The following is a 23,183-nucleotide window of genomic DNA, read 5'->3' as shown; positions in this document are numbered from 1 at the left end:
GATGCGAAGATGGCAGCTTATCATAATGCCATCCTAAAAATGTCGGCTCGGTTCGAGGGGCTTGAGTTCCATCACGTGGCCTGAGAAAGTAATCAAGCGGCGGACGTTCTTGCTCGTATCGACGCCAAGCGCGACCCCGTCTCACCTAATATCTTTCCGGAAAGGCTTTTTAAGCCATCCGTGGTGTGGCAGGGGGAAAGCGGCAACACTAGTCCGGATCCGAACACAACTCCAGATTCCGAACCCACCGATATCATCGGAGGCTCAGCCACCGAAATAACACCGTCGACCAATCTCATTATGGTTGTCATTGCCCCATGGACCGAACCCTTCTTGGACTACCTTAATAGGAAGGAACTTCCTGAGGATCAGAATGAGGCCCGCCGCATTGTCCGGCGTTCGAAGGCCTACAAGGTTCACGACGGAAAGCTCTATAATAAAAGCGCTACCGGAGTCCTTCAAAGATGTAACTCCGAGGAGGGCTGGCAGCTCTTGGCTGAGATTCACTCCGGTCTCGGTGGGTACCACGCCGCAGCTCGGGCCCTTGTTAGCAAGGCCTTCCGCACAGGGTTTTATTGGCCGACGGCCCGAGCAGATGCACAAGACCTTGTCCAAAGATGCGTCGGATGCCAACTCTTCGCCAACCAAAAGCCATATGCCCCCCACCGCCCTACAAACAATTCCCATCACTTGGCCTTTTGCGGTCTGGGGACTAGATATGGTTGACCCCAAGGAGGAAGCCATAATAAAAAATATCTGCTGGTCATGGTGGATAAATTCACTAAGTGGATAGAGGCCAAACCAGTTAAAATGGTCGAGTTCGGGCCGGTGATAGAATTCATATCCGGCGTCGTACACCGTTATGGTGTTCCACACAGCATCATCACTAATAACGGCTCCAACTTCACAGCTGACGAAGTGAAAACCTGGTGCGCTAATCTAGGCATCAAGCTCGATTACACCTCTGTCTATCATCCGCAGACAAACGGTCAAGTCGAACGAGCCAATGGTCTTATTATGAGCGGCATCAAGCCTAGACCAGTGCAGTCTTTGAAAGAATCAGACAAGCACTCAGTTGAGGAGCTCAACTCCGTACTCTGGGGGCTGCGGACCACGCCCAATTGCACTACCGGATACACACCATTCTTCATGGTGTACATCGCAGAGGCAGTGTTACCCTGCGACATTATTCATGACTCACCTCAAGTGCGCATGTACGATGAGAGAGAGAGGCCGAGCTGGATCGGCAGGACAACTTAGATGTCCTAGAGGAAGAGCGCGATGTCACAAAAGCCCGTTCCGCATTTTATCAATAGTAGGCTCGCAGGTATCAAAGCAGTGAAGTGCGGGCCAAGACTTATAACATTGGCGAACTTGTTCTACGCCTGCCGGAGAAGAAAAAGGACAAACTCAAGCCCAAGTGGGAGGGTCCCTTCATCATCGATGAAGTTCTCACCGGAGGAGCATACCGCCTGCGTAATGCGTCAGACAATCGCCTGGAGCCGAACCCCTGGAACGCTGCCAGACTCCGAAGGTTCTACGCCTAGAGCCGAACTCTCTATTCGTCCCCTTCCCCTGTTGCCTCCTTCACCTTTTCTCTCTTTTAGTTTTTTTCTCTTTAGCGTTGAAGCTTTCATGCGGCTAGACCGCGCACCCCTGAAGCACATATCTTGAAATATGTATGTCTATTATACCTGGGGGCTTCTTGTACAGAAGCTTGCTATTATTCTCCGAGCATCAAGCTCATTACATATGTGTTTTTCCCATATGCACGTTTTCTTCGCCATTATATGCATCGATATGATGTCAGTTTTGGCCAAGCTGGGTTGCCTGGCTCCTGTGCTTATGCCCTACATCCCGTTAGTTCGGCTAGGGCATAAAGGGAGCACCTCTGCGATTGTTACTGCCGGGTCATCCGGATGTGTACCTCAGACTAGGTGAGGCCGAAAGCTAGCATTCTTAAGGGAATATTCGGTCGGTGGATTAAAGATGTTTTTCGCATTCACTCCATGGTGAACCCCCAGAAGTTACACATATTGCGATTTTCCAATCACAGTTTGGACATGCACATTAAGGCATGCACACCTAGGGAAAGGAACCCTTAACGGAACTATTCTATCTGGAAGATGTTTCTTACAACTTTAATGTAATATAACATAACTAGCCGGATACAACTTGTCTGTTCAAGCAACTATGACCCCTACGCCTGGTTTCCATGCATACCTCGGTCTATTCGGCCGCACTCGTATTCGAAAACACTCCGCATCTTTGGGTCCCGAGATCGAAGCAAAAAGGTTTGTCATGACAATCGTTTTACAGTTCAGCTAGGATTTACATATATCAAGGAAAGTACATAGTCACTTAGACTCATAAATTTCCTCCTCTATACCATTCAACAAGTTGTCTAACTTACAATCTTGTTGGGAATATCTGGCAGCTACTGTTACTTGGTCATATACCAAATTAACGGGCACTTCTTTCCCATCTGACCCTAAAGGTTCAACCCGGGCCATGTGATTCGGATCAAGCTTGGTATACCGTGTTTTCACCATGGCCCAGGCCTCTCACGCACCCTCCCGATAGGCCGATATTTTCCATAATCCGATACGTCGTCGCGCTCCCTTGAATAGCTCTACAAGCTCCTCCATACTTCCTGGAGGGGAGGCGGATGGCCATAAGGCCTTAGCAACACTCCGCATTGCCTGCCGAACTTGCTCGTGCATTTGCGACAGCCCTTGCAGCAGATCGTCCGACAATCCGGACATCTCCTCTTCGGGACGGCCTGTCAGCATACCTGAAAAACTTTATCAGTTCCTTTCATCTCCAAACTATTATAAGGTAAATTCGGCCACATACTGAATATGCCGCCGCGCAGCCTTTTATTCGCCTTCATGGAGTCGGCCGGTTGGGCCCGTACATCTTTTAGATCCTCGCCCAATTGGATATTCGAATCCTGGAGCTTGTTCTTCTTCAGCACGACTTTTGTGAGCACATGCTCGCCCGCGGCTAGCAGTTCCTTGGCTTCTTGTTCTCCGCCTTGGGCATCTTTCAGTTGTTCTTGCAGTTGACCTAGTGATCCTAATAAGAGGTGAGCAACCGTGTTAGCATTATTGGTACACCATTATGTTTTCTCGATGGAGGGAAACATTACCAGGAGACGCCTTCTTGGATTTCTCCAGTTCGGCATGGGCAGCAGTTAGCAGCGTCTGACACTTTTCTAGCTCCTGGGCTAGCAGGTCGTTCTTCTCCGTAAGATCCTGGTTATACAGTGATACTTAAATCAGTTGTACCAACTACTTCAAGTCTCGGGGGCTACTGGCATATGATTATCATATTCGGACAAAGTAAACTTACCCGCACATATCTTAAATGTTGCTTTGTAACTCTGTTAAGCCCATCTCGAGTAGCTCGGATTTATGCATCAGCCGAGCTGCAGGCGTTAAAGGCCTCTTATGAAAAGCCGGGGTCTTGTAAAACATCCCTTCGGCGCTGATGATTCATGGCGCTCTCCACTTCTGAGTTGGTGACGGATACATGATCTGGAGGACAGTCCGGCATTACCCTCGTATCAGCCCCCGTCTTTACGGTAGGATCTGGATCCTGGCTGTGGGAAGTAGGACCGGTCGGACCCTCGGATATAGTCCGACACACCTTTTTCATGATACAGGATAAACAGAAAGGTCACAGTTGGATGTGACTGCCAAGATGCATATGTGCAAACCCATACCTCTTTGATGAAGGCTCGGTCATATCTTCATTTGGCTTCCTCTCCGAAGGCTTGCCCGGTGTGGGGGTCGCTCTCTTTGGAGATGCCCCTGGAGAAGTATGGCGCGCCGAACTCCTCCCCTTTTGAGCACAGGACAGTGCAGTGGGTGAGGAAGAATGATAAAACTCTCTTGGACAAGGTATCTCCGGATTACTTACATGCGAAGCGGGAAGGAGACTGGGGTAATCGGTGATGATGGGTACATCCGTACCGTCATAGCTCGTTTGATAGAATATTCCATCCTCGAGCTCCACAAATATGTCCGGATCTTCTTCATATCCGGGGTCAAGATCCCGGTTGCGATTCTCCGACTGAGGGGCAGGGTCATGGATCCCCTTGACAGCCTTTCGCCATTCCTGTTATAAGCGGATAAGATACTGCCTGTCAAGAAAGATTCAGGGACATGAGTAAAATAGTGGAGTTAGAGCTTACCCAGCTAGGAGGATTATACATGGAAAATCTGTCTCGATATTGGAGACGGGTGAACTCCTCCTTCTCCCCTTTATACAGTTCGGCCAATATTTTGGCCAGAGCGGCGGGGGTCTCTGGGCCCTTCCGACCGCAGCGTGAGGCGTCGTCTTCCCCGTTATAATGCCACATGGGCAGCCCTCTATATTGGAGTGGCTGGACCCCCCACGCTATGGAGATCGCCATTACCTCGACTATTGACAATCCGGACTGGGCAAGCATCTTAATCCTCCCCAGCAGCAGGCTGATCTCTGCACTATCCTCTTCCTCGAGGCTCCGAGGATGCCAGCTATGGCATTTCTTCAATGGAGCACTTGAAAACTTGGGGAGGCCCATACGGACGGGGTCGGGAAGAGCGAAGTCGTTGATATAGAACCATTCAGAAGGCCACTTTTCGGAAGCTTTCTTCGGCGTGCCGGACAGGTATCCGGTCCCAGTGATGCGCCACACTTCGGCTCCTCCCACTTCAAAAATTGACCCACCTTGATTACGAGGGATGAGGCAGAACAATCTTCTCCATAAATAGAAATGGGCCTCGCAGCCCAGGAATAGCTCACATAGAGCGACATAACCCGCAATATGAAGGATAGAGGCAGGAGTGAGACTGTGCAGTTGGAGGCCGTAATACTCCAGCAGACCTCGGAGGAAGGGATGGATCGGAAATCCGACACCTCTTAACAAGAAGGGGATGAAGCATACTCGTTCTCCCCTGGATGGATTGGGGAAGTTCTCCGCTTGAGCCCCGCCATTGAAGGACGTCCCTGCTCGTACGGGGACCAAATCCGCGGGGGGGAAGAAAGCCCTGTGTTTGCAGCTTGACCAGCTGACTGTGAGAAACTGAACATCTCTCGCAATCCCCCTTTTCAGAGTTGTGGGGACGAGAGGAAGAGCTGGGAGCGCTAGCCATGTTGGGGTGGTTCTGCTCCGCAAGCTCTGAGGGTTTCTTCCGTGAGATTTGGAGGGGATCTGAGATCTATTCTCTTTAAATAGGTGCCTTTCTGGTACGATCAGGGTGGTATATGCAAAAATACCCTAACCTCTCGCATTCGCTCGACACGTGGAAACTGAAGTTGTTGATGCATAGAAGCCGAGCGGGACAACATTAAATGGAAGGCCGAACACACTACTTGGAAGTCATCAGTGGAGGAACCCGCCTTGCAATGATGAAGACAATCTATGCGCCGAACACCTTGTCATTGAAGATTGGTTCAGGGGCTACTGAGGGATTCCTAGACTAAGGGGTCCTCGGGTGTCCAGCTTGTTAGCCATGAGCCGGACTGATGGGCTGTGAAGATACGAAGACCGAAGACTGCACCCGTGTCCGGATGGGACTCTCCTTGGCGTGGAAGGCAAGCTTGGCGATCAAATAAATAGATTCCTTTCTTTGTAACCGACTTGGTGTAACCCTAGATCCTCCCGGTGTCTATATAAACCGGAGGACTTAGTCCGGAGGGGGACAATCATTACCATAGTCATACAGGTTAGGCTTTTAGAGTTTAGCCATCTCGATCTCGTGGTAGATCAACTCTTTTAATACTCATATTCATCAAGATCAATCAAGCAGGAAGTAGGGTATTACCTCCATAGAGAGGGTCCGAACCTGGGTAAACATCGTATCCCCTGCCTCCTCTTACCATCGACCTTAGACGCACAGTTCGGGACCCCCTACCCGAGATCCGCCGATTTTGACACCGACACCTGTAGCGATGCTTAAGTCTGTCCGAATCATGTTAGCAATTGCTGCATTTTATGATTATGAAATTTGGCAAATAGATGTAAAAACTGCATTCCTTAATGGATTTCTTAATGAAGAGTTGTATATGATGCAACCAGAAGGTTTTGTCGATCCTGAAGGTGCTAACAAAGTGTGCAAGCTCCAGCGATCCATTTATGGACTGGTGCAAGCCTCTCGGAGTTGGAACATATGCTTTGGTAGTGTGATCAAAGCATACACTGCTGCAGGATGCTGCTAACGCGGCACTACGATCAGAGACCCTTCGACGAAACTGTGTGCGATGCCATAATCGCAAACAATGGTGTAAAAACCGTCAAAAAGGGTGCAAAATGTTTGCGATGGAGGATGCATCAAACACAGCTCAGATTTTAGTTACGTGTGCGATGCAGGGCATACGGTTTAGCTCAGTTAACCATGCGATGAGGAGGAACAAAAGAAACGTCAGCCAGATGAAGGTGTGTGCGATGTACAGCATACGGTTCACTCGGATGAACTGTTTGCGATTAGGCAACACAAAAGAAATAGGCAGCCAGATGAAGGTGTGTGCGATATACGGCATGCGGTTCACTCGGATGAACTATTTGCGTTGAGGCAAGAGAATAGAAACGGTTCAATATAACAAGATGTTTGTGATACGTCACAAATAGGTATGTTATCAGAAATGTGTGCGAATACCGATAATAACGGAAATGATTCCCTAGTGTGGTATGTGTTCATCTGATCATCATCTCCTTCTTCTGCTAGCTCGATGTTCCTTCTATGCTAAGTTTTCATTAATTGATGGCGTTTTATGAACACGCCACCGTTTCCCGCCATTTCCTCACCTGTTTCCCGCCACCCGGCGATATTGCGCATAGGCGGCGTGCGACACACGGAGGCGACAAGCGCAGCCTGTAGCACATCCACCTTTTCCAAGCATGCCAACCCACCAAAGCGCCGCCTCTGCCATCGACCTCATCGACGAGGAAAATGAGAAGGCGCCACGGCCCGTCGAGGCCAAGGCGCTCCTCGGCAACGCGATGGACGACGCCATGATGCGCGTCATCGCCAGGGTTGTGCAGACCTTTGGCGCATGGCACTTGAGCGCCGCAGATCAAGATAGGCATGTCAGCGCCAACATGCTGTAGCTCGCCGCACAACATGATCGATGGTGCGCCGTAGAGCAAGCTAGGCGCGTCTGTGCCGATAGGCTACGGCTCGCCGCACGGCGAGGCCGTTGGAGCGCGGAAGAGCGAGAGGCGTGGCGCGCCGCACATCAAGAGCGGATCCATCGGCGCTTGCCTGTTGTCGACACGGTGTCGCAGCTGGGTACATGTTCGGTCAGTAACCCCATTCCTCGCCAGGAGTGGGCAGAGGCCCTCAGCGCCGTACTTGCACCAGAGGTCGGCCGCGCCATACTTGCACATGACGCCCGCCGCGCCGTTCGCATGGGTGCCACCGTTCGCCTTGTCCCCGGCCCGCTGGATGCCAACGCGCTGGTCCGTAGGCTCGATTGCCTCCTTGGTCCAGGTGTCCACCTGGGCGCAGTAGAGGAACATGGTCGTCGCATCCTCGAGCTGGTGATCTCCGATGAAATAGCCAACTTGGAGCTCGAGATCATGCTCCAGATGTACCACGAGCGTGTCGACAGCTTGGACGAACGCTTGCATGAGTTCGAACAGAGCCAAGAGCTACCGTAGGCATGGGCTAGTGGTCATGGTCTCATGGACGTGTTTTATTTTGGGAAGTCGTTTCGACGTGGACAGCTATGTATTCATAGCAATCATAGTATTGCTCTGTTTCAATGTGTGTACTCTGTTTTCCATTCTTATATGTTCTGTTTCAATGTGTGTATATACGCTTTCCATTCTATATATGTGGATGATAACAGCTAGATTCAAATTAGTATACAAAAACAGATAGAAAATGGAATTCATAATATATAATGTTCATTAGTTCATCACAGAATATATATATATATAATATCATCACATATACATGATGATACTTAACTACTAGGTACAATGCATAAAATTGAAAACGAACAATACTAAAACTAATAATCACTCCTAGGGCCAGTATTCCGGTAGCCCCTCGCCAGCAGCTCCCTGGTGCGCAGCGTCTTCCCAGTGCGGAGGCAGTACTCCGCCTCCTCTGCCTCGCAGCGCTTGACGTACCGTCTACCTCTTGCTGGCGGACGCGCGCGGCCGATCTTGCCATTTCGTTGGGCGCCGACCGGAGCTCCTCATCGGTGGCATGCTGGAGCTTATCGGCCCACCTCCATGCAGCAATGAGGCGCCCAACGCCTATGACCTTCCTCGCGAAGTACTTGTCTTTGTACACCTCCTCGGCACGACGACACGCCCGGCCCCAAAGCTCCGCCGCCTCCTTTTTCTAGGCGGCATCATGGGCTTCACATGCCGCCTGGTACCTGGCTTCCTCCTCCGTCATCTCCTTCTTGAACGCCACTTTCCTGGCTTTCTCAGCCGGGGGCAGCGACTTCCATAGACAAAGATTGTACTGGCCCCAAAACCAATCCAAAGTTGGGGGGTCAGGCGCAACCTCGTCAGGCGGCGTGTAGGGGTCCTCGTCGCTGCTAATCGAGTGAGCATCCTCGGGGGGCGGCGAGTCCTCGTCGGCGTGTGGGAAGACCGGCGGCGCCATAGCAGAGATTTGAGAGAGAGAGAGAGGGCGAGCGAGGGGGATGTAGATGAGAATGCAGGCGGGACGATGTGAGCAAGGTAGTATTTATTGGCGACCGGAATATAGATCGACGGGGGCTGTACAAACACCGGTTGCCAGAATTTATGAGTACTGTAATTTGAATTACACAGATTCCCGTAGCAAAATCCGTGTGTGAACATAATAGCTGACGGTTTCCAATGTAGAACTGTGTCTGATTAATAATCCCCGCCATTCACCTACCAAACCTCGAGCCGGGAGATAGGATCTTGTGGGGGCCGGTTGTCTTGCCAGATCTTTACATTTTCTTTTTTGAACACCAGATATTTAAATCGTCTGATGATTTTTTAACTTGCACACAAGTACACAAAAATATGATTTTTCAAACCGTAATGGTTAGGCATTGCATGTAGATGTAGTTCAAATTTGAATTACGGTCATTAAAAGGTCAAATGACCACCGAAATTTTCCAAATTGTCACAAGACAGTTGTATTAGTGCATGTTAAACGTAGAATAAAATTTGAAGGCTATAAGAGGAAGCTATCTCCTGTTCGTCATCAAACATGCATTGTTCCCTCTCAGAACCACGAACCTTCTAGTGAGTTGCTCTGGTTTGTGAGGGGTGTGTGTCCAAACTTTCGTCAAACAGGCCAATTTTTTTACCACATCATCTTCATGGCATGACATTAAATCAAGCAAGGTTTCATGTTTTTCTGATCATTTTTTAGTTTTTTGGAATTAAAATGCCATGCTACTCCATGCATGTGTGCCCATGCCTTGAGACCAATATGTTTGAAAATTCCTTCTAATTTACTGCACATGGAATAATTCGCACACAAGTACACAAAAATATGATTTTTCAAACCATTATGGTTAGGTGTTGCATGTAGATGTAGTTCAAATTTGAATTACGGTCAATAAATGGTTAGAAAATCACTTAAATGTCTTTAAAAGGTCAAATGACCCCTGAAATTTTCAAAAATTTCACATGACAATTGTATTAGTGCATGTTAGACGTAGAAAAAAAATTTGAAGGCCGTAAGAGGAAGCTATCTCCCGTTCGTCATCAAACATGCATTGTTCCCTCTCGGAACCACGAACCTTCTAGTGAGTTGCTCCGGTTTGTGAGGGGTGTGTGTCCAAACTTTCGTCAAACAGGCCAATTTTTTTACCACATCATCTTCATGGCATGACATTAAATCAAGCAAGGTTTCATGTTTTTTTGATCATTTTTTAGTTTGTTGGAATTAAAATGCCATGCTACTCCATGCATGTGTGCCCATGCCTTGAGACCAATATGTTTGAAAATTCCTTCTAATTTACTGCACATGGAATTAACTTGCACACAAGTACACATATATGATTTTTCAAACTGTTATGGTTAGGTGTTGCATGTAGATGTAGTTCAAATTTGAATTACGGTCACTTAAATGTCTTTAAAAGGTCAAATGACCCCTGAAATTTTCAAAATTTTCACATGACAGTTGTATTAGTGCACGTTATACGTAGAAAAAAATTGAAGGTTGTAAGAGAAAGCTATCTCCCGTTCATCATCAAACATGCATTGTTCCCTCTCGGAACCATGAACCTTCTAGTGAGTTGCTCCGGTTTGTGAGGGGTGTGTGTCCAAACTTTCGCCAACAGGCCAATTTTTTTACCACATCATCTTGGTGGCATGACATTAAATCAAGCAATGTTTCATGTTTTTTTGATCATTTTTTAATTTTCTGGAATTAAAATGCCATGTCACTCCATGCATACGTATGCATGTGTCCATGTCGTGAGACCAATATGTTTGAAAATTCCTTCTAATTTATTGCACATGGAATTAACTTGCACACAAGTACACATATATGATTTTTCAAACCATTCTGGCTAGGCGTTGCATGTAGATGTAGTTCAAATTAGAATTACGGTCATTCAATGGGTAGAAAATCACTTAAATGTTTTAAAAGGTCAAACGACCCCTAGAATTTTCAAAAAATTCACATTACAGTTGTAGTAGTGCACGTTAGACGTAGAAAAAATGAAGGCCATAAGAGGAAGCTATCTCCTGTTCGTTGTCAAACATGCATTGTTCCCTCTCGGAACCACAAGCCTTCTAGTGAGTTCCTCCGATTGGTGAGGGGTGTGTGTCCAAACTTTCGTCAAACATGCCAATTTTTTTACCACATCATCTTGGTGGCATGACATTACATCAACCAAGGTTTCATGTGTTTCTGATATTTTTAAATTTTTTTGGAATTAAAATGCCATGTCACTCCATGCATAGATATGCATGTGTCCATGTCGTGAGACAAATATGTTTAAAAATTCCTTCTAATTTACTGCACATGGAATGAACTCGCACACAAGTACACAAATATGATTTGTCAAACAGTTATGACTAGGCGTTGCATGTAGATGTAGTTCAAATTTGAATTAAATGGCTAGAAAATCACTTAAATGTCTTTGAAAGGTCAAATGACCTCTGAAATTTTCCAAATTTTCACAAGACAGTTGTAATAGTGCATGTTAAACATAGAAAAAAATTGAAGACCGTAAGAGGAAACTATCTCCCGTTCGTCATCAAACATGCATTATTCCCTCTTAGAGCCACGAGCCTTCTAGTGAGTTGCTCCGGTTTGTGAGGGGTGTGTGTCCAAACTTTAGTCAAACGGGCCAATTTTTTTACCACATCATCTTGGTGGCATGCCATTAAATCAAGCAGGGTTTCATGTTTTTCTGATCGTTTTTTATTTTTTTTGGAATTAAAATGCCATGCTACTCCATGCATGAGTGCCCATGCCTTGAGACCAATATGTTTGAAAATTCCTTCTAATTTACTGCACATGGAATTAACTCGCACAAAAGTACTCAAAAATATGATTTTTCAAACCGTTATGGTTAGGCGTTGCATGTATATGTAGTTCAAATTTGAATTATGGTCATTAAATGGTTAGAAAATCACTTAAATGTCTTTAAAAGGTCAAATGACCCCTGAAATTTTCAAAAATTTCACAAAACACTTGTATTAGTGCACGTTAGACGTAGAAAAAAATTGAAGGCCATAAGAGCTATCTCCCGTTCGTCATCAAACATGCATTGTTCCCTCTCGGAACCACGAACCTTCTAGTGAGTTGCTCCGGTTTGTGAGGGGTGTGTGTCCAAACTTTCGTCAAACAGGCCAATTTTTTTACCACATCATCTTGGTGGCATGACATTAAATCAACCAAGGTTTCATATTTTATGATCATTTTTTTATTTTTTGGAATTAAAATGCCATGTCACTCCATGCATACGTATGCATGTGTCCATGTCGTGAGACCAATATGTTTGAAAATTCCTTCTAATTTACTGCACATGGAATTAACTTGCACACAAGTACACATATATGATTTTTCAAACCGTTTTGGTTAGGCGTTGCATGTAGATGTAGTTCATATTTGAATTACGGTCATTAAAGGGCTAGAAAATCACTTTAATTTTCTAAAAGGTCAAATGACCCCTAGAATTTTCAAAAATTTCACATTACAGTTGTAGTGGATGTTAGACGTAGAAAAAAATTGAAGGCCGTAAGAGGAAGCTATCTCCCGTTCGTCATCAACATGCATTGTTCCCTCTCGGAACCACGTGCCTTCTAGTGAGTTGCTCCGGTTTGTGAGGGGTGTTTGTCAAAACTTTCGTCAAACATGCCAATTTTTTTACCACATCATCTTGGTGGCATGACATTACATCAACCAAGGTTTCATGTGTTTCTGATTTTTTCGGAATTAAAATGCCATGTCACTCTATGCTTAATTGTGTCATAGCCTTGAGACCAATATGTTTGAAAATTTCTTCCAATTTACTACACATGGAATTAAATCGCACACAAGTACACAAATATGAGTTTTCAAACCGTTATGGTTAGCTGTTGCATGTACATGTAGTTCAAATTTCAATTACGGCCATTAAATGGCTAGAAAATCACTTAAATGTCTTAAAAAGGTCAAATGACCCGTGAAATTTTCCAAAATTTGACATGACAGTTGTATTAGTACTAGAATAAAACACCATCTCTTGCCACTGTACTCAAAATTCGTTTTTCGCAGCTAATAAAAAATATCTACAACATCACACACAGTTGTTTTCGAGGAACTGTTTGTGATGAAAATATCTGGGTCTATTTAAGTCTCCCTCCTTAAGCTTCGTCGGCTCGTCTGCTCCAGTGCCGGCAAGCCCCGAATCCACGAATCCCGACCCCCATTCCCGCACATCCTTCTTGCAAAGATGACGCTGTGGAAACACTTCGTGAAGGCCCGTACAATGGCCGCGTCCCCCGTCCCCCCCCCCCCCCCGAGCGCCGCCACCTGATATGTCTCCAACGTATCTACAATTTTTGACTGCTCCATGCTATATTATCTACTGTTTTGGATGTTTATGGGCTTTATTATACACTTTTATATCATTTTTGGGACTAACCTATTAACCCAGAGCCCAGTGCCAGATTCTGGTTTTACCCTGTTTTAGGGTTTCGAAGAAAAGGAAAATCAAACGGAGTCTAGTTGACCTGAAACTTCACGGAACTCATTTTTGGAAGGAAAGAAGCCCAGAAGACTTGGAGTGCATGTCAGGGGACCTTCGAGGAGGCCACGAGGTAGGGGGGCGCCCACCCCCCTAGGGCGTGCCCTCCACCCTTGTGGGCCCCTCGTGGCCCCCCTGACATACTTCTTCCGCCTATATATCTCCATATACCCTAAAACATCAAGGAGCACAATAGATCGGGAGTTCCGCTGCCAGAAGCCTCCGTAGCCACCGAAAGCCAATCTAGACCCATTCCGGCACCCTGCCGGAGGGGGCAATCCCTCTCCGGTAGCCATCTTCATCATCCCGGTGCTCTCCATGACGAGGAGGGAGTAGTTCTCCCTCGGGGCTGAGGGTATGTACCAGTAGCTATGTGTTTGATCTCTCTCTCTCTCTCGTGTTCTTGAGGTGATACGATCTTGATGTGTCGCGAGCTTTTCTATTATAGTTCGATCCTATGATGTTTTCTCCCCCCTCTACTCTCTTGTAATGAATTGAGTTTCCCCTTTGAAGTTATCTTATCGGATTGAGTCTTTAAAGATTTGAGAACACTTGATGTATGTCTTACCGTGCGTATCTTTGGTGACAATGGGATACCACGTGGTTCACTTGATGTATGTTTTGGTGATCAACTTGCGGATTCTGCCCATGAACCTATGCATAGGGGTTGGCACATGTTTTCGTTGTGATTCTCTGGTAGAAACTTTGGGGCACTCTTTGGGGTCCTTTTTGTTGGTTGAATTGATGAATCTGAGATTGTGTGATGCATGTCGTATAATCATACCCATGGATACTTGAGGTGGCATTGGAGTATCTAGGTTACATTAGGGTTTTGGTTGATTTGTGTCTTAAGGTGTTATTCTAGTACGAACTCTAGGGCTGTTTGTGACACTTATAGGAATAGCCCAATGGATTGATTGGAAAGAATAACTTTGAGGTGGTTTCATACCCTACCATAATCTCTTCGTTCGTTCTCCGCTATTAGTGACTTTGGAGTGACTCTTTGTTGCATGTTGAGGGATAGTTATGTGATCCAATTATGTTATTATTGTTGAGAGGACTTGCACTAGTGAAAGTATGAACCCTAGGCCTTGTTTCCTATCATTGAAATACCGTTTATGCTCACTTTTATCACTTACTACCTTGCTGTTTTTATATTTTCAGATTACAAATACCTTTATCTACTATCCATATACCACTTGTATCACCATCTCTTCGCCGAACTAGTGCACCTATACAATTTACCATTGTATTGGGTGTGTTGGGGACACAAGAGACTCTTTGTTATTTGGTTGCAGGGTTGCTTGAGAGAGACCATCTTCATCCTACTCCTCCTACGGATTGATAAACCTTAGGTCATCCACTTGAGGGAAATTTGCTACTGTCCTACAAACCTCTGCACTTGAAGGCCCAACAACATCTACAAGAAGAAGGTTGTGTAGTAGACATCAAGCTCTTTTCTGGCGCCCTTGCCAGGGAGGTTAGCGCTTGAAGATATATCTTTAGATCTTGCAATGGAATCTTTTTGTTTCTTGTTTTAGCACTAGTCTAGTTTATAAAAGAAACTATAAAAAATGGAATTGAGTTTGTCTCATACGCTTCACCTTTTTAATATCTTTCGTGAGTATGATGGAAAGGATAATTGTGCTCAAGTGTTAGGATAAGAAATCTATAAAATGTTTGGCACTAAATATTTGGATGAGCATGATTGCAATGTTGTTAGTGTGAATTCCTTGAATATCCATGATGCTAATGATATGCAAAGCCACAAGCTTGGGGAAGCTATGTTTGATGAAGATGATATTTTTTGTCCCCCAAGTTTTGATGGGCAAATTTATTATGATGAAAGCATGCCTCCTATCTATGATGATTATTGTGATGACACGTATGCTTTAAAGAATAATAATAACAATGAACCTTGTCATCTTGATCTTAATTTTCAATCACATGATAGTTATTTTGTTGAGTTTGCTTCCACTATTATTCATGAGAAGAATTTTTCTTATGTGGAGAGTACTAAATTTTCTTTGCTTGTAGATCATGAAAAGAATGCTTTAGGTGCTGGTTATATTGTTGAATTCATTCATGATGCTACTGAAAATTATTATGAGGGAGGAATATATGCTTGTAGGAATTGCAATAATATCAAGTTTCCTCTCTATGTGCTTAAAGTTTTGAAGTTATGCTTGTTTTGTCTTCCTATGCTAGTTGATTATTGTTCCCACAAGTTGTTTGCTCAAAAAATACCTATGCATAGGAAGTGGGTTAGACTTAAATGTTCTAGTCATATTCTTCATGATGCACTCTTTATGTTACAAGTCTTATCTTTTATGTGAGCATCATTGAAATCATCATGCCTAGCTAAGGGTGTTAAACGATAGCGCTTGTTGGGAGGCAACCCAATTTTATTTTTGTTCCTTGCTTTTTGCTCATGTTTAGTAATAAATAATTTATCTAGCCTGTATTATGATTGAGTTTTTATGTTTTAATTAGTGTTTGTGCCAAGTAGAACCGTTGGGAAGACTTGGGGAAAGTCTTGTTGATCTTGCTGTAAAAAACAGAAACTTTAGCGCTCACGAGAATTGCTGCCATTTTTATTTGTAAAGTGATATTTAGTTAATTCTTTTTGAAGATGATTAATAGATAAATTACTCAGTACCACCAATTTATTTGAGAATTTTATGAGTTCCATAAGTATACGTTTGATCCAGATTACTACATATTGTTCTGTTTTTGACAGATTCTGTTTTTCGTGTGTTGTTTGCTTATTTTGATGAATCTATGGCTAGTAAAATAGTTTATAAACCATAGAGAAGTTGGAATACAGTAGGTTTAACACCAATATAAATCAACAATGAGTTAATTACAGTACTTCGAAGTGGTGTTTTGTTTTCTTTCGCTAACGGAGCTTACGAGTTTTCTGTTAAGTTTTGTGTTGAGAAGTTTTCAAGTTTTGGGTAAAGATTCGATGGACTATGGAATAAGGAGTGGCAAGAGCCTAAGCTTGGGGATGCCCAAGGCACCCCAAGGTAATATTCAAGGACACCTAAAAGCCAAAGCTTGGGGATGCCCCGGAAGGCATCCCCTCTTTCGTCTTCGTTCATCGGTAACTTTACTTGGAGCTATATTTTTATTTACCACATGATATGTGTTTTGTCATTTTATTTACTTTTGTTTTTCTTGGTGTTTGAATAAAATACCAAGGTCTTAAATTCTTAAATGTTATAGAGTCTTCACATAGTTGCATAATTATTCGGCTACTCATTGATGTTCACTTATATCTTTCGGAGTAGTTTGTCATTTGCTCTAGTGCTTCACTTATATCTTTTTAGAGCATGGTGGTAGTTTTATTTATAGAAATAGATGAACTCTCATGCTTCACTTATATCATTTTGAGAGTTTTAAATAGCATGGTAATTTTCTTAAATAATCCTAATATGCTAGGCATCCAAGAATAGTAAAAACTTTCATGATTGTTTTGAGATATGGAGGTAATAATATCAAAGTTGTGCTAGTTGAGTAGTTGTGAATTTGAGAAATGCTTGTGCTGAAGTTTGCAAGTCCCGTAGCATGCACGTATGGTAAACGTTGTGTAACAAATTTGAAACATGAGGTGTTATTTGATTGTCCTCCTTATGAGTGGCAGTCGGGGACGAGCGATGGTCTTTTCCTACCAATATATCCCCTTAGGAGCATGCGCGTAGTGCCGAGGTTTTTGATGACTTGTAGATTTTTGCAATAAGTATGTGAGCTCTTTATGACTAATGTTGAGTCCATGGATTATACGCACTCTCACCCTTCCATCATTGCTAGCCTCCTCGGTACCGTGCATTGCCCTATCTCACATTGAGAGTTGGTGCAAAATTCGCCGGTGCATCCAAACCCCGTGATATGATACGCTCTTTCACACATAAAACTCCTTATATCTTCCTCAAAACATCCACCATACCTACCTATTATGGAATTTCCGTAGCCATTCCGAGATATATTGCCATGCAAATTTCCACCATTCAGTTTATCATGACACATTCATCATTGTCATATTGCTTTGCATGATCATGTAGTTGACATCGTATTTGTGGCAAAGCCACCGATCATAATTTTTCATACATGTCACTCTTGATTCATTGCAATCCCGGTACATCGCCGGAGGCATTCATATAGAGTCATACTTTGTTCTAGTATCGAGTTGTAATCATTGAGTTGTAAATAAATAGAAGTGTGATGATCATCATTTTCTAGAGCATTGTCCCAAGTGAGGAATAAAAAAAGAAGAGAAAGGCCATAAAAAGGAGAAGGCCCAAAAAAAGGAAAAATAAAAGAAAAGAGAAAGGCCATAAAAAAGAAGAAAGGCCAAATAAAAAAATGAGAGAAAAAGAGAGAAGGGACAATGCTACTATCCTTTACCACACTTGTGCTTCAAAGTAGCACCATAATCTTCATGATAGAGAGTCTCTTGTTTTGTCACTTTCATATACTAGTGGGAATTTTTCATTATAGAACTTGGCTTGTATATTCCAACAATGGGCCTCCTCAAGTGCCCTAGGTCTTCATGAGCAAGCAAGTTGGATGCACACCCACTTAGTTTCTTTTGTTGAGCTTTCATACATTTATAGCTCTAGTGCATCCGTTGCATGGCAATCCCTACTCCTTGCATTAACATCAATCGATGGGCATCTCCATAGCTCATTGGTTAGCCTCGTTGATGTGTGACTATCTCCTTTTTTGTCTTCTCTACATAACCCCCATCATCATATTTTATTCCACCCATAGTACTATATCCATGGCTCGCGCCCATGTATTGCGTGGAAGTTTATAGGTTTGAGATTACTAAAGTATGAAACAATTGCTTGGCTTGTCATCGGGGTTATGCATGATGAGAGCATTCTTGTGTGAAGAAAATGGAGTATGACTAAACTATATGATTTTGTAGGGATGAATTTCTTTGGCCATGTTATTTTGAGAAGACATAATTGCTTAGTTAGTATGCTTGAAGTATTATTATTTTTATGTCAATATGAACTTTTGTCTTGAATCTTTTGGATCTGAATATTCATACCACAATTGAGAAGAATTACATTAAGATTATGCCAAGTAGCACTCCGCATCAAAAATTCTGTTTTTATCATTTACCTACTCGAGGACGGGCAGGAATTAAGCTTGGGGATGCTGATACGTCTCCAACATATCTATAATTTTTGATTGCTCCATGCTATATTATCTACTGTTTTGGATGTTTATGGGTTTTATTGTACACTTTTATATCATTTTTGGGACTAACCTATTAACCCAGAGCCCAGTGCCAGTTTCTGTTTTTACCCTGTTTTAGGGTTTCGAAGAAAAGGAAAATCAAACGGAGTCCAATTGACCTGAAACTTCACGGAACTCATTTTTGGAAGGAAAGAAGCCCAGAAAACTTGGAGTGCACGTCAGGGGACCTTCAAGGAGGCCACGAGGTAGGGGCACGCCCTCCACCCTCGTGGGCCCCTCGTGGCCCCCTGACGTACTTCTTCTGCCTGTATATCTCCATATACCCTAAAAACATTGGGGAGTACAATAGATCGGGAGTTCCACCGCCAGAAGCCTCCGTAGCCACCGAAAGCCAATCTAGACCCGTTACGGCACCCTGCCGGAGGGGGCAATCCCTCTCCGGTGGCCATCTTCATTATCCCGGTGCTCTCCATGACGAGGAGGGAGTAGTTCTCCCTCGGGGCTGAGGGTATGTACCAGTAGCTATGTGTTTGATCTCTCCCTCTCCCGTGTTCTTGAGGTGATACGATCTTGATGTATCGCGAGCTTTCCTATTATAGTTGGATCCTATGATGTTTTCTCCCCCCTCTACTCTCTTGTAATGAATTGAGTTTGCCCTTTGAAGTTATCTTATCGGATTGAGTCTTTAAAGATTTGAGAACACTTGATGTATGTCTTGTCGTGTGTATCTGTGGTGACAATGGGATACCACGTGATTCACTTGATGTATGTTTTGGTGATCAACTTGTGGGTTCCGCCCATGAACCTATGCATAGGGGTTGGCACATGTTTTCGTCATGATTCTCCGGTAGAAACTTTGGGGCACTCTTTGAGGTCCTTTTTGTTGGTGGAATAGATGAATCTGAGATTGTGTGATGCATATCGTATAATCATACCCACGGATACTTGAGGTGACGTTGGAGTATCTAGATGACATTAGGGTTTTTGTTGATTTGTGTCTTAAGGTGTTATTCTAGTATGAACTCTAGGGCTGTTTGTGACACTTATAGGAATAGCCCAACGGATTGATTGGAAAGAATAACTTTGAGGTGGTTTCGTACCCTACCATAATCTCTTCGTTCGTTCTCCGCTATTAGTGACTTTGGAGTGACTCTTTGTTGCATATTGAGGGATAGTTATGTGATCCAATTATGTTATTATTGTTGAGAGGACTTGCACTAGTGAAAGTATGAACCCTAGGCCTTGTTTCCTATCATTGCAATGCCGTTTATGCTCACTTTTATCACTTGCTACCTTGCTGTTTTTATATTTTCAGATTACAAATACCTCTATCTACTATCCATATACCACTTGTATCACCATCTCTTCGCCGAACTAGTGCACCTATACAATTTACCATTGTATTGGGTGTGTTGGGGACACAAGAGACTCTTTGTTATTTGGTTGCAGGGTTGCTTGAGAGAGACCATCTTCATCCTATGACTCCTACGGATTGATAAACCTTAGGTCATCTACTTGAGGGAAATTTGCTACTGTCCTACAAACCTCTGCACTTGGAGGACCAACAACGTCTACAAGAAGAAGGTTGTGTAGTAGACATAACCGCCTGCACCGAGAGCGCGGTTGCCTACACCGAGAGTGATGCCGCATCCGCATTGAGCGCGACCGCTTCCCCCGAGAGGGCGTCTGCAGCAGCCGACAGGGCAGCTCCAGTAGCCGAGACGGCAACAGTTACTGCTGCGACGGCGGCTGCAAATGCCGAGAGCGCTCGAGATGCCGTCTGTGCCACTGATGTCGTGCTGGCCCGGGTCGAGGCCATCCAGGCCAAGATCGAGGATGCACACGCCAAGATATTCTAGGCCACCTCGGACTCCAACATGCAACCCACGTCTGAAAAGGAGGTGGTGGCCATGGAGCACCTGCTTCCTCATGAGGTCGTCGAGCGGGAGCTGGAGATGGAGGAGGCGGCGGAGATCGAGAAGCGCCGGGAGGAGGAGTTGCGCGTGGCCGAGGTCGAGGTAGAGAAGAGTCTGTACACTGAGGAATTGGCAGTGGATTACCAACGCAAGCTCTGGCGCAACCACTACTATGAGTACTACAACGTTGTGGGCAGCGCTGAGGACGAGGACGAGGACGCGGTCGACTTCAGCAGGGGGGACGCGGAGTCCACCAACGGCGGCATGTCGCCAGGACAAGTCATCGACGTCTCATCTCACACCGGCGATGCATAGGCCGGCACGGCGACGGATTTGTTAAAATTATGCGTACTTAGGCTTTGTTTTTAATGCTGGTCTTTTGTTTAGCAATGTTTAGGTCAACTGGCTCTGTTTAATTACTAAAATTGCTTGATTCAGTAAGTGTGGTTTGTTTGCTGTACGCTCTTTTGTGTGCCCAAATTAGCAAGCGATGTTAAATTATGCAATGACTTACTCGGGGAAATTTCCACCAAAATTTGAATTATCAAACTCATCACATGCGCGTAAAAGCAGAAGAATCATTTGCGATGCACACAATCATTCAAAGTAAATGGTCCGGCGGCACCGCGCGCAAAGTTTCCCTCCACATTTCCAAAATTTTGGCCTACCGCCAAAATATCTACCCCCTTCCCCACCCCCTTTTCTCCCCGACCACAAGTCACATTTCCCCTCTTTCCTCCTTCCTTCCTTGCTAAGCTATAGCCGCTTCCTCGCTCTCGCTGTCTCGCATCCTACCACCGGGGTCGCCATGGTCTTCATCAAAGACATCTCCAGTGGTTCCTCCTCCGGCGACTACTCCTTCACCACCCGGGTATGCCCCTCTTCTCTCTCTCGGGCTATGACTTGGAATGAAGGATTTTTACTGGCAGTCAATTTGAGTCATTTCTTCCTCTTGTAGCTCCCTAAGACCATCAGTGGCAACGAATGGAGCGGGGTGGCTGAAGATCTATCTGCTTGTTGTCAACATCAATCTCCATGCGTGAAGCTAGTTGAGTTTGATTCTGTGGACAGTGGGAAGAAGTTTCTGGCATGTGCAGTGAAGGTTAGACCCTCTTTCATTGTTACAAATCATTTGTTAGATGTGATTTAGACACTGTCATGGTCCCAACCCATTCATACCACACCTTCATCCAAACGCATCCTAAGACAGTGTCACAGTTTGTACCTAGTATCTTAAATTTTTCCCATCTCATCAGCGGTGCCATTAGAAAATTATTTGGCACCGCTTCAGTAGTTTGTGCAGCCAACTTTGGTCCACACACCGAGCAGCCAAGCAGTAAAATACTAAATCTTTATGGCACGAAGGAACTGGGCATCAGAGCAACTACGTGCTCCGGAGTCTGGGTCCCTGATTTTTTTCCGCTGCATCGGCTCGCCAGTGCAGGGCACCGGTGCGAGATGTAGCAACAGTTGTCTTTACCCCAGTTTTGGCATACATAGTGGACGGCCTTAGTGTTATCAGTTCTATGTTACTAAATTTGTGCATGTACACACATGTTAATATCAATTTGTTGTCATCCAAACACTGTCGCTATGCTGTTGCAGTTATACTTACCTTCCTCATAAAATGTTCAATTTGTTATTTATTGTACATGAGTAATAACTTGTAGCGGCGTTGTAGTTAATTATAGCTTCTGATGTTCCAGAATTTGGTTGTTGTCTAATACCAATTATTTCATTTGCATATTGATCTTTTTGAGAAGATATGTCATAATTAACATGTTTCTTCAGTTTTTCAAAATAAGCATTGGTGATTTTCTATGTAGCTATAAACTCATTTCCCCTACAATTGTTACTGATCTAGTTTTAAATATTATAGGATGAACGGAAGTGTTCTTACTTGGAGTGGGTTGATTAAGAGTGGACATAGTCTTTGAAGATGTGCCTAGCGAAGCTCTGGAGCATGTATGAGGAAGAGAACACACGTAGGCTTAGAGAAAGTGTTGTCAACGCTGAAGCATATTTCAAGATGCAGGATAAAAAGTTGAAGGTGGAGAATGAGCTCAAATTTTTTAAATCATACTTTGCTAAGATGGTGTTGGCAAAGGAGGAGGCACTTTCCCAGTTGGCCCGTGCAAAACAGGTTCTTACTGAACTGAAAGCAGAGGTGGATAAGACAAGGCTAGATGATCTTGATTAGGGAAATGAATATATTGTTCTTATGAAGTTGAACTAGCTATATGTTGTACTGTGCTGTTTTCATGTAGCTACCGTACTGTGATGTTATAATATATTTATGTGCCGGATGTGAAATTGGCAAACAACTGTTCGATATGAAATGTGAATTTGCGTAATATTGGAATTATTAATTGTAAACTAATAAACCTGCTAAATGTGTCATGGACCTTTGCAAATGGTTCTAGCAAAAAAAGCGCTTGCGATGGATAGCCCAATGCCACACAGTTTTCTTCATCAAATCATGTGTGATATAGTTGATAAAAGCAAACATTTAACCATGGCAAACTAATACGTCTCCAACATATCTATAATTTTTGATTGTTCCATGCTATTATATTATCTGTTTTGGATGTTTAATGGGCTTTATTATACACTTTTATATTATTTTTGGGACTAACCTACTTACCCAAGGCCCAGTGTGAATTGCTGTTTTTTGCCTATTTCAGTGTTTCGCAGAAAAGGAATATCAAACGGAATCCAAACGGAATGAAACCTTCAGGAGAGTTGTTTTTGGAACAAACGTGATCTAGGGGACTTGGAGTAGACGTCAAAAAGGAGCAAGGAGGCCACGAGGCAAGGAGGCGCGCCTGCCCCCCTCAGCGCGCCCCCACCCTCGTGGGCCCCTCGCAGCTCCACCGACCT

Source organism: Triticum urartu, chromosome 4A (genome assembly GCF_056163025.1).
Source record: "Triticum urartu cultivar PI428250 chromosome 4A, HENAU_Tu73, whole genome shotgun sequence".
Lineage (NCBI taxonomy): Eukaryota > Viridiplantae > Streptophyta > Magnoliopsida > Poales > Poaceae > Triticum > Triticum urartu.
Note: the sequence above shows the minus strand (reverse complement) of the source record.